This window comes from Vulpes vulpes, chromosome X (assembly GCF_048418805.1).
Source record: "Vulpes vulpes isolate BD-2025 chromosome X, VulVul3, whole genome shotgun sequence".
Lineage (NCBI taxonomy): Eukaryota > Metazoa > Chordata > Mammalia > Carnivora > Canidae > Vulpes > Vulpes vulpes.
In genome coordinates, this window is record NC_132796.1 from 38,316,284 (window position 1) to 38,333,305 (window position 17,022).

General features: G+C 42.8%; 1 pseudogene; it reads right to left on the reverse strand.

The window, feature by feature from the left end:
- Positions 1-336: 336 nt before the first annotated feature.
- On the reverse strand, positions 337-16,740 carry LOC140596106 (ragulator complex protein LAMTOR5 pseudogene; annotated as a pseudogene).
- Positions 16,741-17,022: the final 282 nt, after the last annotated feature.

Sequence of the window (17,022 nt, forward strand, 5' to 3'; positions counted from 1 at the left end):
CAGCAGGCAGAGTGAGAGGGAGAAGGAGGCTCCCCCCTGAGCAGAGACCAGGACATGGGGCTCATTTCCAGGACCAGGACCCTGGGATCATGACCTGAGCCAAAGGCAGATGTTTAACCATCTGAACCACCCAGTTGCCCCAAACCATGATCCCTTCTTACTAATATTTTGATAAGTCAGTCCATTGACTGTCAAAAATCAGCTTACTCTAAAATTAATAGAAAAGTGCCCAATGCACTAAATAAATGGCCTGACTACTTTGGTAGTTGTACAAGATAATTGATATTGGTAGGATCAAGCCCCTATGACACGCTGCTGGAGAACTGATATCAGACATCAAGAAGCCATTTCGTGCACTGCCACTGCAATGCCTTCATGTTCCTGGATCATATTGTTCCCATTATCTGATTCTAGACACACCACAGGAATATCAGTGGGGGCTGAGGTCAGCTTAGCTGTTTGCTGGGCTAGAACAGATATCACCCCAGCATGCTCATCTGACAGGGTCCCCCAGCTGCCCAGATTAATCCTTGTGAATCTGTGCATAGGACTCAACAATGGATTCTTCAGTGTATCCTTCAGGTGCTGCTCCAAGGGGGCCTCCACCCCGCCTGTCGACTACCTGGCTCGGGATCCCCCATGCCATGTATTTCAATGTTCAGAAACAGATCTGTGTTTCCATTTCTGGCAATACTAGATGGTAGATATTCTTCAAAACCCCCAACTAGGGGACATACATAAAGCCTAGATGAAAATACAACAAATTCCTTCTGTCTGTCCATCTGTCTATTTACTGAAACAAACTCCTTTAAAATATACAGCTGGATTTGAAGGCAGTAAAGAATTCCAGGGGTCCAAAGGTGGAGGGGATGCTGTGAACCAGACTGATGAGCAGACGATGATGGGGCTGGCTGCCCTGCCCAGATTGAATCATTTTTGGACCTTGGTAACCAGGAGACTACTGGGCAGAGTTTACTAAAAAACAAAACAAAACAAACCAAACCAAACCAAAACAACATTAAAAACTGGGGATCCTGGGTGGTGCAGTCTGTTAAGCATCCAATTCTTGGTTTGGGCTCAGGTTGTGATCTCAGGGTCATGAGATTGAGCCCCGAGTCTGGCTCCACACTTAGCAGGGAGTCTGCTTCAGATTCTCTCTCTCCCTCTGCCCCCCACCACCGACTCCCTAAAATAAATAAAAATAAATCTTAAAAAAATTAAAAGTGTTTTTTTAAAAAAGGGAAAGTGATATGTGATGAACCAGGAGTCTATGGAAGTCTATCACCAGCAGGACCAAGAAAGAGGCCTGAGGCCCAAACAAGTCTGGAATCCTTCCGGGGCTACCCACTCAGTGAAATGGCAGGAAACAATCCTCCGACCAGCAATGGAGATACTAAACAGTTTGATAGACTTGGACTCACTTAGAGTGAGAAAAAAATCTCCCCTTAGTTACAGGCGCTCCCTCTCACAGACCAGGGCTGGAATATCTGCTTTCCCCCTGCACTGACAGAAGCTACAAGTGACTCTCCAACTGCCAGACCTAATGGACATTTTTCCTTCCTTCCCCTTGTGGATTGTCCTGAGGCATTTGACACTGTTGTCCATCAGTTCTTTCTAGAAAGTCTCTGGTGTCCTCACTTCAATAGCATTGCCCTCTCTCGATCCTCTTTTCACTCCCTGGGGATAATGTTCCTCTGTCACCTTAATGTTCCTCCCCTGATCTACTGGATTCTTTCTAGGGTGCCACCCTCAGCCCATAACTTATCACATATGGCTTTCCTTTTTAAATTTTTAATATTTATTTATTTATTTTTAGGTTTTTATTTATTTATTCACAAGAGACACAGAGAGAGAGTTAGAGGCAGAAACACAGGCAGAGGGAGAAGCAGGCTCCATGCAGGGAGCCTGACGTGGGACTCGATCCCAGGTCTCCAGGATCACACCCTGGGCTGAAGGCGGCGCTAAGCCACTGAGCCACCAGGGCTGCCCTAATTTTTAATATTAAAAAAAAAATTGTAAAGTAACCTCTACACCCTATGTAAGGCTCGAACTCACAATCCCCAAATCAAGAGTCTCATGCTCTACCAACTGAGCAAGCCAGGTGCCCCACTGCATATTGCTTTCTGATTGATCTTACATGATCTCATAGATTTAATCACACCCCTTTCTAATCTGCATCCTTGCCCAGAACTTTAGAGTACTTTATCCAAATTCCTGCTGTGCAAGCTCTCTTGGATGTTCCCCAGATACATATAACCCCAAAAGTCCAAAACAAAGCTCATCAGTCTTTCCCCTAAAATGTTCTCTATCTTTCATCTGCCAAAGGACACAGAGCTGGAACCCTAAGGATTATACTAGAATTCTCCTCTCGCCACCCAAACACTGAGCCCTGGTAGTTCCACTTACTAAATATACCTCAAACCCACCACCCATTTCCCCAGCCCTGCTACCACTGCTTCAATTCAAGCCATCTTTTTCTATGGATCGTTGCAAAAATCTCCCAACTGGGTTTTAGCTTCTACTCATGCCGACTTCACATCCATACCCAGTGCCACCTGAATGACTTACCTAAATGGTAAATCTGACATTGTTAAATTTGTTTTCTATTTTTATTCTTTTTTAAGATTTTATTTATTTATTCATGAGAGACAGAGAGAGGCAGAGACATAGGCAGAGGGAGAACCAGGCTCCCTGTGGGGGGCCCCGATGTGGGATTTGATCCTGGGACCCAGGGATCACTCCCTGAGCTGACTGCTGAGCCACCCAGGCACTCCTGTTTTCTATTTTTGAAAAGTATTTTTATTTTTTATTTTAATTTTATTTATTTATTTATTTAATTTTAATTTTTAAAATAGTTTTTGAGACATAAGTGACCTATAACATTGTGTGTTGCTTTGATACATTTAAGTATCACAATATGGCTACCACCATGGCTTTAGCTAATACCTCTATCATATGACATAATTATCATTTCTTTTTTGTAGTGAGTGCATTTAATATCCAGCCTCTTTGGAAAACAAAAACAAAAACAAAAACTAGTCTCTTCACTAGTGTCTGAAGCATATAATATTGTTGACTATAATCACTATTACATGCATTAGATCTCCAGAACTTATTCAGCCTCTAGTTACAAGTTTGTACCCTTTGATCACTATGTCTCCAATTGCTCCATCCGCCAGCCCCAGTAACTACTACTTTACTCTCTGTTTCTGTAAATTCAGCTTTTTTAGATTCCATGTATAGTTAATACCTCGAAATACTGTCTTTCTCTGTCGGGCTTATCTCAATAAGCGTAATGCCCTTGATGTCCATCCCTGTTGTTGCAAATGGTAAAATTTCCTTCTTTCTTGTGGCCGAAAAAGATTGTATATACATGCCACACTTTTCAATCTTGGAAAATAGTGTATATATACAATGGTGTATATATACCACACCTTTCGTATGCATTCATTCACTGATGGACACTTAGGTTCTGTCTGTGTCTTGGCTATCATGAATAATGCTGCAATAAACCTGGGAGCCCAGATATATTCTCCATCTGTTTTCCTATCTTTTGGATATATACCCAGAAGTGGGATTGCTGGATCACACGGTAATTATATTTTTAATTTTTTCAGGAACCTCCATACTGTTTTCTGTAGTGGCTGAATCAATTTATATTCCCACTGTCACTTTCTTTTTTAAAACCCTTGCACACTGCCTCATTTCCTGCCAAGCTGTAGAGCATGGCATAGCTGGCTTGGAATAGCAAAAAAGCCCTTCGTGAGCTGGTCTTTGGACAGCTGTCTAGTATCTTTCCATACCAACTGTGCCCAGCACGTTCTTCACCAGCAGTTCCAGTGCGGCTTGCAGCAAGCCACGCACAGCGTGCTGTTTATTATCTCTAGGCCTTTGTTCATGCTGTCCCCTCTGCCTTTCCTGCCTCCAGCCTCCTGGTCAGTTGTTATTTGTCCTCCTCGTCACGCCCAGGCCCTCTCTTCCAAGAGAACACGTCCTGTTACCATGGTCCCCTATGCATACCACCAGCACAAACATTTTTGTCCCTGTATGTTTTTCTCTCCAACTGAGCTGAAAGCTCCTTAAGGGAGGAGACCCCCATCTTGCTTAATGTGGCATCTTAGCATATAATAGACACTCAATACATGTTTACTGTCTGAACTGGAACTGAAACACAGAAAGTAAATATCCGTAAATCAGGTAATGACATATTGATCTTATAAAAATGAGAAATGCTCTTTAAGAAAAAAAAAAAAAACCTTTTTCAAGGAATACATCAAAGTATGAAGAAGAAAGTGGTAAATTCCCCAGAGTCCCAACATTTGGAAAGAGCCAGCAGCAACAGATCCAATGACGGAAACAGAGAATATAACAATCCAGGCACCCTGAAATAATTTCCTAAGAATACAGTTGGATTAGATATGTTAGATCTAATAGGGTATGTGAACTGAAATGACACTGTACTGCAACTTGAGGAAAATAAACAAAACTGGAGTGAGTCTGCAGGAATATTCTGAACCATCCATGAATGTTTCCACACCATGAGCAACATTAGTGAGCTTTTAAAAGTGATTCAAACTCCCAAGCAAATGATCTGCATTTGGTAGAGTAGTTAACAACTTCAATTACTGTGTAACTTTGGGATTGGTTAAGGTGTTCCCAGGAGGAAAGGAAAGTTTCACTTAGAAACAAAATGTGTTGAGTTAAGCAATGGGGAGTTCAAAAACAATTATTATTAAGAGCTTCACTGTTTTTTTTTTTTTTTTAACTGTGCAAAATTGGTTTTCATTACTTTCACTCTTGGTTCAATAAAAAGGCTTTTAAATTGGCTCTTTTTAGAATTTAATAAGCTCCTTAAAAGCGATGCAAATATTTCCTAAATCCTGAAATAAGCTTTCTACTGCATTCAGATGTGCCCATCCAAAAAGTTTGATTGCAATCAATAGAATTTAAGAGATGCTCCTAACTGAAGGATTACTTAGGGGGAACATTACAGAATATAATGTAGGAGAGCCACCTTCCCTGCTTCTCAGGAGCTTACATTCTGGGACAAACATGTTCTTTTGTTCTGTAAATACTTTTCACAAAAGGTGATAATGAGTTTGGCACTGGGCAGTACACAGTAGTTGTGATGTTTCTGTAGCACCAACAGTAAATAGAGACTCAACGGGTCACTACTATATAGTTACATAGCTCAAATATCTCATCTTCACCTTTATGGCAGCATCAGTACCAGAGACAGGAAAATCATAAGAGGAACTAGGTTGAGTCAGTATTGCCAAGACTTTTTTCAGTTGCCTGGTCTCACAACTTCAAGCAAATGGCAGTTTCTGTTTTAAGTAAATTGATCGGGGAATCCCTTTGAGGAATTCACAAGAAAATAGCTAGTCCTCCATCCTTCCAAATCCAGCACCCTATGGCAATTGGTTTCTCGACTCTGAACCAAAGGGTTCTGCTTTGTAGGTGCTTTCTACAGAGTGATCAAACAGTTAAGAGTCTGGACTCTGGAGCCAAGCTATCAGAGTTTCAATCTCAGCCTCTCCCCCTTAAGAGCTCTGTGATTTTGGACTATTCCACATCTTTCTGCTTCCATTTTCTCATCTTTATAATGGGGAAAATACTACTATCTATTGTAAGGGAGCAAACTTTGGTATCCCAAGCTCTATTGCTTATTTCAAGCTGGTTATTTTTAAGAGACCATGGACACCCTTTTGTAAGAGACATTTACGTGTATAAGGGAAATCTCCATTTGTAATGGTGTCTCCCTCTCTGTAGCAGGAAGAGGAGGATATCTACAAATCTCTAGAAACTCTGTGGAGAAGGGAGGGAGTTAAATCTGCATAACAACCTTACCCTTCATTACTGAGTTTTTCCTCGTACCCTTATAACTGACTCCCATCTCTTTTGTTTTTAGCTCAAGATGGTTTTTAAGGTGATGGCTTCAGTCATTTGTGGGAGTTACTCAGTTTTCCTGGGTCTCTCCCATAAACACAGGAGGCATACATGTTGTTAAACTTGTGTTTGATTTTCTCCTGTTAATCTGTCTCGAGTCAGTTTGATTCTTAGACCAGCTGAAAGAATCTTTGATGAGTAGAAGAAAATTTTTACTCCCCAATAGTATATAATTGTCCGAAGGTTAAAATCAATAGTAAATGCTTGGTAATTTTTAACTATCTTATTTTCCAAGGGAGGGAATGGAGAGAGAAAAGGGCCATGGATAGAATAGGAGTTAAATGAACACACTTAAGAGGTGGGAGTGTGGGGATCCCTGGGTGGCGCAGCGGTTTGGCGCCTGCCTTTGGCCCAGGGCACGATCCTGGAGACCTGGGATCGAATCCCACGTCAGACTCCCGGTGCATGGAGCCTGCTTCTCCCTCTGCCTGTGTCTCTCTGCCTCTCTCTCTCTCTCTGTGTGACTATCATAAAAAAAAAAAAAAGAGGTGGGAGTGTGTGTGTGTGGGGGGGGGGGAATGATGGGAGAGGGGGAGGCAAGAAGGCAAGCCAGAGAAGAAAGTAGAGAAGGGGCAGTGAAACTGGAAGATGGGTAACAGGGTGGTGTCCTAGAAAGTAGGGAAAGAGGAAATCTCAGGAAACAGGAAGGCAACAGCTTCAGACACTGTAGACAGTTTAAGAAGGAAAAGACCACTGTATGTAGGAGGTTCTTGCTGAACATTAACAGGTCAGCACCACTAGTCAATATTCCTTTCTTGTTATGTGGTTTGCTTTTGAAATAGTATAACGGTTAGCCCTTTGCTGGAGCGGGGGCGGGGGGTGGGGAGGGTAGGGAGTTTTTCCTCTACCCTTCTAGGTTCTTAGTTGAGACCTCCTCCTGCTCATGATAAAAAGACAAATTAACAGGAGAAAACAAAGATACATTTAATAACTATATACCACCTGTACACATGGTAGAAACCCAGGCAAACCGAGTAACTCCCTAAAGTAGTCCAAGCCACCATCTTAAAATATCACCTTCAGCTAAGATAAAAGAAATGTTTTGGGGTGGGGGAGCCAGTTATAGTAGGTGACAGTAAACAAGGGTAGGGTTCTTGTGCAGATTTAAGTCCCTGCCTTCCCCACTGAATCAGTTTCTAGAGATTTAGAGTCCTCTTCCTCTTCCTGGTACTGAGAGGGAGACACCCTTACAAATGGAGATTTCCCTTATACATGTAAACATCTCTCACAAAAGGGAAGCTTTTGCTCCCATTTCAGAGCTTCTTCTGTATCTACAGTTTCTTAAAAATAACCAGCCTAAAATAATCTTTATGCCATAAAGGCATATTTTGGGGTGGCATGTTCTGCTCCCCTTTATCTGCTTCCTCCATGATCATATTTGGTCGCTTTCTAAAAAGGTAAAATATTGTGTAACCACATACTGTCTGGCTCTATAGCAAGAGCTAGAGCAATGATTCTCAAGTTCGCATTTTCAAGATGCCAAGACATATAGTTTTTATAATAATAATACAAACTCTCTACCATGATGATGACTAATAATAATAATCAAGAGCAATTTAGCACCGCATAGTTTTTCAAGAAATTTGCAAAACCATGATCCCATTGAATTACATCTCAGAGTACCACAATGAATATAAGGTCCCACAAACATATTTCAATTAAGCGATGAACCAAAAAGATGCCTAGTAATTCATTTAATATTATGTGACAAACTGTTTCTGGGTACACGCTTTTTGCCACATGCTAAGGTAATAATCTGGGAACTGATGGATGGAAAGACCTAGTCCTGACCTCAAAGTTCAGAAGAAAAAGAGATAACCAACCTTAATGTAATGTGATCACTCTGTGGAAGAGCAAGACATAAAATACAATGTGGAAACTGATAGATAAAGGACCCACTTAGCCTGGGGGAGTTTAGAAGGTTGAACTGAAGAGGTAACATTTGAACTGAATCTTGGAGGCTGAGTAGAGATTTGCTGGGTGAAAAAGAGAGAAAAGGAAACCTTGCTTTTTAGAAAGTAGTCAGGTATTTTGACATCAAAACAAAATATCCCTAAAGGGTTGTGCAAACCTACAGACTTTCTTGCTAAGACAATTACAATATTCAGATACTTTAAGTTTCCACAGAACCAGATGGCCTGGGCAGCCAAGTGGCTCAGCGGTTTAGCGCGACCTTCAATCTAGGGTGTGATCCTGGAGTGTCCGGATCAAGTCCCACATCAGGCTTCCTGCATGGAGCCTGCTTCTCCCTCTGCCTGTGTCTCTGCCTCTCTGTCTCTCATGAATAAATAAATAAAATCTTAAAAAAAAAAAAAAAAAAAAGAACCAGCTGGCTTATTTGGAAGGAATTTTTTTTTAATTTATTTTTTATTGGTGTTCAATTTGCCAACATATAGAATAACACCCAGTGCTCATCCCATCAAGTGCCCCCCTCAGTGCCCGTCACCCAGTCACCCCCAACCCCTGCCGACCTCCTTGGAAGGAAATTTTTAAAAATTTTTTTATTGATTGATTCATGAGAGACACAGAGAGAGGCAGAGACACAGGCAGAGGGAGAAGCCGGCTCCATGCAGGGAGTCCGATGTGGAACCCTATCCCCAGTCTCCAGGATCACGCCCTAGGCCCAAGGCAGAGGCTAAGCCGCTGAGCCACCCGGGCTGCCCTGGAAGGAAATTTCAACTTTTAACTATATTTTGTTTTGTAGCACTATGTGCCTAACAATGAAATATTAAAAAGAAAAAAGCGGGTTCTATTTTAACTGGATCTTTGCAGTGCACCAAAAGAGGAAGGAAGATAGGCTACAACAGGGTCTGAGAATATTCAGTAAGAATAATTTTCATATGAGATCATAAAAGCGTCTGCATCTGGTGTCTGAGGGTGTGTCAGGGATCCCCAAGACCACCAATATGTTTGATAATTCACTGAGAGGACTCGTAGGACTCAGCATGTAGTCTGGGCTAAGATTTATCATAATGAAAGGACATGAAGCACAGTCAGCAAAGAGAAAAAACACACAGGGAGACCAGGTGCAATTTTCCAAAAGTCCTTTCCCAGTGGAGTCACAAACAAGTTACAATAACACGTGTGAAATGTTCCCAACCCTGAAAGCTCATTAGAGACTGAGCCCCCAGGGTTTTTATTTGAGGGTGGTCACGTAGGCACCCCTGGCCTGGCACGTACCCAAATTCCAGCCTCTCAGAAGGAAAGCAGGTGTTCAAGCATAAACCTTAATGTTTGCACAAACTGTTTAGGCCCAGTGAGCCACTCTTATCAGTTCTGGAAATGGTGGGAACTCTCCCGAAATTCAAGTTCCCAGACTCCAACCATGGGCCAACCTTAAAAGCAGACCTTTCTAAGGATAAGCAGTTAGGCATCACATCTGTGTTAATTCTTTTCTGTAGTAGGGGCAATATTTTTCTCGTATTTTTCCTCCCCACAGGTTGTGTCATTCATTAGTCCAGTCTTTTAAGATCTGAAGCAATGGCCTATGAGTATGCATACTCTTTACATATTTGGGCTTGAGGGTGTGTGTGTGTGTGTGTGTGTGTGTGTGTGTGTGTTTTAAACATAGTACCGAACATGGCCTAAACATTTTAGGACATTTTAGTTGCAAATATTTGTCTGGGGGCTTTCCATGGCTAATACTTTTGAAGTCCTTAACCAGATGAGTAATTACAAGAAAGTATTATGGCCTAGTGTCAATGTTCTATTTTAAAATCATTCCTCAGCCATTAAATTTTCTTCGCTGGCTCCTAACATTGGTTTTCTATATGCGAGTACTCAGGGCGAGAACAGTAAAACACACCGCGGAACAACATTTCTTCTTTACTCCAGTCACATTTGTTTCTTTAAAGTCCACATCTCATCTGTCACATGTGGAACAGTAACTACATTTTTAGTTTGCTTGTGGCTCTGATTTTTACTTTTCTTTCTTGGTTTGCTGTGTGCTTTTTGTGTATGTAACACATAATCCTATATAAAAGCAAAATCAAAGCTTCTCAGGCAGGTAAGTATTTGAAATCAGTGATAATCACATTTTATTCAAATGAAAGTTTCACTTCCTGATAATTCTTCTATATTATCTGATGCCCAAACCTTACAAATCAATTACCTTCAACTTTTACTCCTGGGAGATTATTTCAAATAATGAAACTTCCTATATATGCTCTTCTTCAGATCTTGTTTCCCCCAAAACTTATTTTGATTGATTATGTATTTATTTTTTATTTATTCTTGGAATAAACATTTATTTAATGTACATCATATGCCTTCTAGGTGTCAAGTACACAAATAATAAAAAAAACAAGGTCACAGCCTTCAAGGAATTGAAAGTCTAATAGGAAAGTCAAACAAATTTTAAACCTTACAAATATCTAGAAAACATCTGGTATACAAGTGTAGAAGAGGAAAAATTTTTATTCTACCATTCTAGGTTCTTTTGGCTGGTCTATTAATTAAATTGACATAGAGAGATGAACAGAAGAAAAGCAAACTTAATTTTGTACTTATGGGATCCCCACAAGTACATGAGAGGCCCAAAGATAGTCAGGCAATTGAGATTTATATGTCATCCTGAGCTAAGGAGAAGGGAGCAGGGTCTGGGGCTTCAAAGCAGAGGAAGTAAATTCATAGGAAGATGAGATGAGCAAATGTTTGGTAAACAAATATTTGTCATGCCAGGTAGATGCAATAGGACACAGAGAGGACTTTGAACAAACAGACCCTGGTGAGCACCCCCCCGCCCCAGCTTACCACACCTAGCCCAGACTCTTTGTAGCTATCTCTGGCAATAGCTCTCTTCCTGGACCAGGCCCTCTCTCTAAATTGTTAGAGGCAGTTAGGAGGGAGCTAAAAAACTCTTCCTGAGTCCTTTGGGTCTTGATTAGGACAATGTTAGCTAATCCCAATGGGGGATTAGGAGGGCCTCACCAAAGGATAGAATTACTCCTAATTCAAGTCCACATTTTAAGCTGTATTCAAAACATAGAGACTATGATTGGTTTGGACAACATATATAAAATGCTATCTCTTGGGATCATCTTGAGTAACATACATAGTGTCTAGCAAAGAGTGGCCAGTCACACAATATATACTTTGTGTCACTTCCCTTTCACCATCCCCTATAGAACACACCTTGAACTCGGGGCACCTGGGTGGCTCAGTGGTTGAGCATCTGCCTTTGGCTCAGGGTGTGATCCCAGAGTCCTGGGATCGAGTCCCACATCGGGCTCCCTGCAGGGACCCTGCTTCTCCCTCTGCCTATGTCTCTGACCCTCTCTGTGTCTCCCATGAATAAACAAATAAAATCTTTTTTTTAAAAGATTTTTATTTATTTATTCATGAGAGAGAGACACACGCACACACATACAGAGAGAGAGAGAGAGAGAGAGAGAGAGAGGCAGAGACACAGGCAGAGGGAGAAGCAGGCTCCATGCAGGGAGCACAACGTGGGACTCGATCCCGGGTCCCTAGGATCAGGCCCTGGAATAACTGAAGGCAGCGCTAAACCGCTGAGCCACCGGGGCTGGCCCATAAATAAATAAAATATTAAAAAGAATACCTTGAACTTTTGTTTCCTTCCCCTTACTCATGTGCCGCAGGCTGCTCATGATGGCAGTGTGGGTGTGGGTGTGAATGTGAGGAGCTAGTGATGATGAGGACAACTAAAGAAGCTTTGATGGAAAGGAGACTGAAGACCATATGAGGCAAAAACCAAACCAACCAACCAACCAAACAAAAACCTCTTTATGGGGCATTTTTTTCCAACTAATTTTTGCATTTGAAAAAAAAAATGTGAGTTGTAAAAAAGGACCAATGCCAAAGTCCATTTAAAAAATTGAAAATTCCACCCTATTCTACTCCCATCTTCATGAATAACCAGTGCTAAGAATTTGTGTATCTCTTTCCAGAATTCTTTTATATACCAAAACACATATACGCACAATTTGGTTGTTTGGTTTTACAAAAATATCACATTATACATACTGTTGTGCAACACACTTTTTCCACCCAAATATATCCCTTGGAGATCGTTCTTGTTAGTACATGAAGAGTTAATTTGTTCTTTTTTTTTTTTAATTTTTTTAAATTAATTTGTTCTTTTAACCAAGGTATAGAATTCCATAGTATGGCTAAACTGTACATTTAAACAATCTCCTACTGATGGACTTTAAGATTGTCATTACTATTATTATTTTTATTATTATTACAAAGTACTATAATTGCCATCTTTGTGCATTTATCTTTGAATGAGTGTACAAGTATTTCTGCATTATAGATTCCTAGAAGTAGAGTCAACAGTATATATTTCAAACTTTCATAAATAACCTTGGGTCTTTCTTTAGCCTAGTGATTCCCAGTGGAGTGAGAGAGACCTGCCTCTCTGTGTTGCCTGGGAAATTTGTCAAAACCACCTGTGCCCACTTCCCCTGGGCCATCCAGACACGCTCACGCCCAGCAGACTGGTAAGTAGGGAAAGGGGGAGAAATGATGTGTATAGTTCCCTAGGTGATTTTCCGCCATGCCTTCCTCTCTTGAGGACCATTGCTATGGCTGCTCTAATTAGGAGATTGATGCTGTGAGTTAATTCCCTTCCCACCGGAGAGAATTGTTGGCCACAATCCCTGCAAGAGAAAGTGTTCCTTTAATATTTGTGAACCCTGTATGCTTCCAGAAGCAACTCTTTTTTCCCTAGAGTCAACATCATTTACTGTGAACATCTCCCTGTTCAAAAGAATAGGTCAGTGATGGTCCCCAGAGCAGGCCTCCGGTCAAAACCATATTTAAGTACTTACAGCCAAAAGGCCTCACTTGCCTCACTTTTGTCCTGACCACATACTCTGGGCAACTTTCTGGAACACTCATCAGTAAGGATGTTGATTTTTTTGGGAAAACAAAAAAAGTAAATAGAGAAAACAGTAATGATTGCTCTCAGCAATATAGAAACCGAGAATTGAACATAAAAGGCAAAAAGATTGTTAGCTCTCTCAACGACTTGCAGATGGACAATTTCATCTTTCTGTAACTTCTCTGAAAAGGAAACTTTAACCTAAAGGGGCAACACACTTTACTAAAATTCAAAGGCCCAAGATTTAAAAGAAAGGACTAAGCTTTAAGAACTGCGTTATTGGTGAGCCCTCTTGCTCTGTCATAGACCCCAACAATTAAAACCAGAAAAAGGGGCCTGGGTGACTCAGTACATTAAGCCTCTGACTCTTGATTTTGGCTCAGGTCATGATCTCAGGGTGTTGCGATGAAGCCCCTCACGGGGCTCCCTGCTCAGCACAGAGTCTAGTTGGGATTCTCTCTCTCCCTCTCCCTCTGACTCTCTTCCCCACTCACTCTCCCGCCCTCTCTCTAAAATAAATAAACAAATAAAATCTTTTAAAAAAGCAAAACAGAAATAGACAAGACTGCTTACCTCGTGGTCTTACTGAAACCCTTTGTGCTTATTTATTATCACACTTTCTTGAGGCATTGACAATTTTGCAATGACTGGAACATTCCAACCACCAGAACAGAAAAACCCTGATAGCAACAGAATGCCTAGAAACCACACTTCACATGTCCCCTTCTCTGTCCATGATCATGGGCTGAATATATAACACCCTGACCCATGGTCATGTGCTCTCTGCACACTCTCTTGCACATGCCCCCTGAGCCTCTCTCTATAAAACTCTAGATGTCCATCTTGCTGGTAGAGAGGCGGTTGTTAAGATTTGAGCCTGCCACCTCCCCCGGCTGTTGGAACCCAAAATAAATTTCTCCTGTTCTCTTTTCCAAACCCGAGTTTCTTGAATTATTGGCTTCTCTTGCAATGAATTTATCTGAGTTTGTTCCGGCAACAGTGTTGGCAAATCAGCCAGGAGCTGGGCTTTTGATGTGTCCAGCCCCCTGGGGATCCCCAGAATGAAGCAGGTGGCAATGGCAGTGCCACTGAGTTAGTGGCACTGTTCATTTCCTGAGTTAGTGGCTGTGATAGATCAATAACATGATTAGTTAAGAAGAAAGAAAAATGGAAGGTGGGGATATTAAAAAAAAAAAGTTTTCAAGCACAGGAAATACAACAGTATAGAGGATGATCAATAGCTGCTCTGTTTTCACCATGAATGAGTCCCTTAGACATAGATTTGAATGACACATGAAGGCAGATTTACTGCATTTCTTTTTTTTTTAAGATTTTATTATTTATTCATGAGAGACACACAAGGAGAGAGAGAGAGAGAGAGAGAGAGAGAGAGAGAGGCAGAGACACAGGCAGAGGGAGAAGCAGGCTCCATGCAGGGAGCCTGACGTGGGATTCGATCCTGGGACTCCAGGATCACACCCCAGGCCAAAGGCAGGCACTAAACCGCTGAGCCACCCAGGGATCACCCCTACTTCTGACAAAGGCTCGCTCCTTGACCAAACGTGAGTCAGGCTCCTCCGGGCACTCTTCTCAACTAGGCCCGAAATTTGTTTTTGTTTTTGTTTTTGTTTTTCCCTTGGTCCACTGAGATTTGTTTTAATAAGAACCCTGCTAGGTCAATTTAGCAAAAATCCCCACTCTAAATAACAGGTCAAATTCCTCATCCCTCACCCTCCATATCTTATTATTCTGGCCTGCCTGAAGGCAGGAATCCTGTCCAATCAGTTTAGCCAGAATGTTCCTTACCCCTGATGTTACTCCTTCTAGTAATTTTCTGTCCACTTACCCCTACCCTGCTCCTTGGCCATCATCTCCACTTGTCCTTTGTATTCAGAGTTGAGCCTAATCTCTTTTTTCTGTTATCCACACCCCCCCCCCCACCACCACCACTGTGGTCCCTCTAAAATAGAAGGAACACTTTATGTGAAGTTATTAGGAAAAACATAGTAAATAAAGGTAAGGTTGTTATGCAGATTTAGGTCATTGCTTTCTTCATTGTTAAGAGTTTCTAGAGGTTTAGTCATTCTCCTCTTCCTATTAAAGAGAGGGAGACACCCTTGCAAATGGAGATTTCCCTTATATACGTAAAAGTCTTTTTCGGAAGGTTAACTTCTACTCAGTTTTCAGAGATTTTCCTTTGTGTGCAGGAGGGTTCATTTTTCTCCACATTCTCACCAGCACTTGCCATTTCTTGTCTTTTTGATTTTAGCCATTCAGATTAGGTGTAAGGCCATATCTCATTGTGGTTTTGATTTGCACTTCCCCGATTAGTGCTGTTGAGCATCTCCTCCTGTATCTGTTGGCTAAATAAATCTGCCTTAGTCCACTATAACAGAATACCATAGATCAGGTGGCTTATAAACAGCAGAAATTTATTTCTCACAGTGCTGGAGGCTGGGAAGTCCAAGATCAAGGCACCAGCAGATCTGGTGTCCAGAGAGCCTGCTTTCTGGTTCACTGACAGCTATCTTCTTCCTTTGTCCTTGTGGAGGCCGAGAAAATTAAGGCCATTCCACTTTAAGTTCAGCGTTAGCACAAGTACAGCCATCCCAGGCCTCTGTGAATAAGAGCTGAACTTTACCTTACTTCAGTTACAGGATGAAAACAGCTTACAGCATAACGTCCTAGAAAGCCCCATATTAGAATAAGAACAGAGCCCAAGCCAAGGGCAGGAAGCCCCTATTAGAATGAGAACAGAGCTCAATGCCCTTGAAGGCCCCATATCAAAATGTAAACAGAACTTGAGGAATTGCTCCACCCCTTCTGAAGATCCCCTAGACCAGCCCTTAAAACTAAGCTGAAACCCACCTCGGGGTCCAAGTCCCTGCTCTGCTGTGTCGGGTGCACTTGCACCCAAGCTCGAGCTTGTAAATAAACCCTCGTGTGTTTGCATCGGTGTCGGCTCCTTGGTGGTTTCTCGGATTTGCAATCTTGGGCACAACATTTGGGGGCTCGTCCGGGATCCAAGAAACCTCCAGGACCCCATCCGGAGGGTTTCACGCGTGGTGAGTGCACTCAACTTTTTCCACCTTTTGCGCGCATATTTCTGAGAGCTCTAACCTGAAGGAATTCCAATCTGTATTGGGTCGGCATTGGCTTAGGCGGTCGCGCTGGCGGGCCGGCGACCGGGGGTCTTGAGGAGACGTCCCTTGCCCCCACCGGGAGGACGGGGTCCCCACCTGTAAGGAGGACGGAGGTCCTCATCTGTTAGGGCCGGCTGCTAGCCCTTCGGGTGGCTTTCTGTTTTGTCTCTGCGGCCGCACTGGAACGTTTGTCTGTGTTACTGTGTCCTTGTTAACTGTGCATTTGTCTGTGTTACTGTGTCTTTGTTAACTGTCATAACTGTTTACACAAGGAGACGGAGATTTCAAATCTATCGCATATCAGAATGGCCAACCTTTGGCGTGGGATGGCCCCGAGAAGGAACTTTCCACCTATTATCTTACAGGTTAAGGCCGTGATCTTCAGGGACAAACCGGACGGCCACCCTGACCAGGTGCCCAACATCCTGGCCTGGAAGGACATGACCGAAAATCCCCCTCCTAGGCTAAGACCATTTTTACCCCCCAAAGCAGGACCCACCGATATTCTAGCCCTGCGGAAAGCCGAGAAGGAGACCGACTCTACGCCCCAAGCGCCCCTTTATCCGGTCTTCCAGGATTCCTCCCCGAAGGACCTGATTCTCCCGCCGCCCTACCGGGCACCCCCTCCCCCTTCCGTCCCTCTATTGGAGACACCGGGGGCTACAGAAGGGGCGCCACCCCTCCCTGACAAGGGAGTCCCTGTACGAGGGCGAGCAGCGGGGACACGCGGTGGACCCACGGGATGGCCCCAGCTCTGAATGCGGGGCCGGCCGACTCCACCGCCCTTCCTCTCCGCGCCATGGGGTCCCCCAATGAGACGGGCGAACAGCTAATGTTATATTGGCCGTTCTCCACCAGTGATTTATATAACTGGTAAACCCAAAGTGCAAAGTTCTCTGATAATCCGAGAGATCTAATCGGGCTTTTAGATCCTGTTCTCTTTAGCCACCAGCCTACTTGGGATGACTGCCGACAGCTCTTGCAGGTTCTCTTCACCACCGAGGAGAGAGAATGAATTCAGGTGGGAGCCGGGAAGTCTGTCCAGACAGCCGACTCAAACCCCAGACCTCATAAATGCTGCCT